The sequence below is a fragment of the Stylophora pistillata genome, chromosome 2 (assembly GCF_964205215.1).
Source record: "Stylophora pistillata chromosome 2, jaStyPist1.2, whole genome shotgun sequence".
Classification (NCBI taxonomy): Eukaryota; Metazoa; Cnidaria; class Anthozoa; order Scleractinia; family Pocilloporidae; genus Stylophora; species Stylophora pistillata.
This window is the reverse complement of record NC_142520.1, coordinates 48,607,378-48,608,543: the sequence shown is the minus strand read 5'-3', so window position 1 is coordinate 48,608,543 and position 1,166 is coordinate 48,607,378.

Sequence of the window (1,166 nt, the reverse complement as noted above, 5' to 3'; positions counted from 1 at the left end):
GATGCTAGTTAAAACTTACCGCACGAAAACATAAAGCCTGAAAGTTTACGTATGCTAGTTATCATTTCCGTTCACTAACCGGAAGCAATTTTGAATGATGATGAACTTTATTCATGTGTCAATTATAAAATAGCAGTAATAAAACCACTAAGTAAGGACACAACAAGATAATTTAAATAAAATAATAAATAACTAAGTATTAATATACGATTAAATAGCACGAAATATACGAATAAATAGCATAAAATTTGTGGTCAGCAGGATTAGGCTAGGGGACCTTAAGACGTGGGAAGGGGGGGGGAGAAATAGTCTGAGCCTAACGAAGATATAACTAAGAATCATGCACTGGAAACCAAGCAACCCACACAGCCACCATCGTCCATTAACATTTCCAAATCCATTCCTCTAACTGCCCTCTTAAAACCCGCTAGTGGATTCAACGTCCTAATACGGAAAGGTAGCTTAGCCCATAGCACAGGTCCTAAATACCTAAGGGAATGCCTGCCATAATTAATAGAGTTAAATCTTGGAATAGTAAATTCTTTAACTCTGAAGTTATACACTGTGTGATTTGCTGAAGATAAATATTGTATATAGCTTCGTGCTAGCTTAAATTTCACTTTATACATGATGGTCGCTATATCTTGCAATCTACGGTTCACTAGGGTGGGCAATTTAGCCCATTCTAACAACTGCCTATAGTTAGCGTTCCAGTCACGGAAAACTGCCCTAAGACCCCTCTCCTGGACATGCTCCACTTTTCTTGCATCACTTCCCCTACAAAAGTGCCATACAGTACTGCAGTAGTTCAAATAGGGCAAGACTGCAGCCTTATACAGCTGCAGCTTAGCAGTGGTTGGTATCAAATTGCGCAACCTTGTCATTACTCCCACTCTCTGTCTAGCTTTTAGCAAATCTCTCTTATATGGACATTAAAAGTCAATTGAGAATCAATGCCTACACCTAATAATTTAATGTTCTGATAGTGGGAAACTCTATTACCGTCTATGTCAATATTGATATTGGCATCTTTTTGCTTGCTAATGAGCATGCCACCATATTTGGTATTTTTCCCTGTAAACAGTTCTCTTTATACCAACTTTTTGCTGCAACTGCACTCTCCTGTAATCTTGTTTGGATTAACTGGACATCTTTACTTGCTTCGA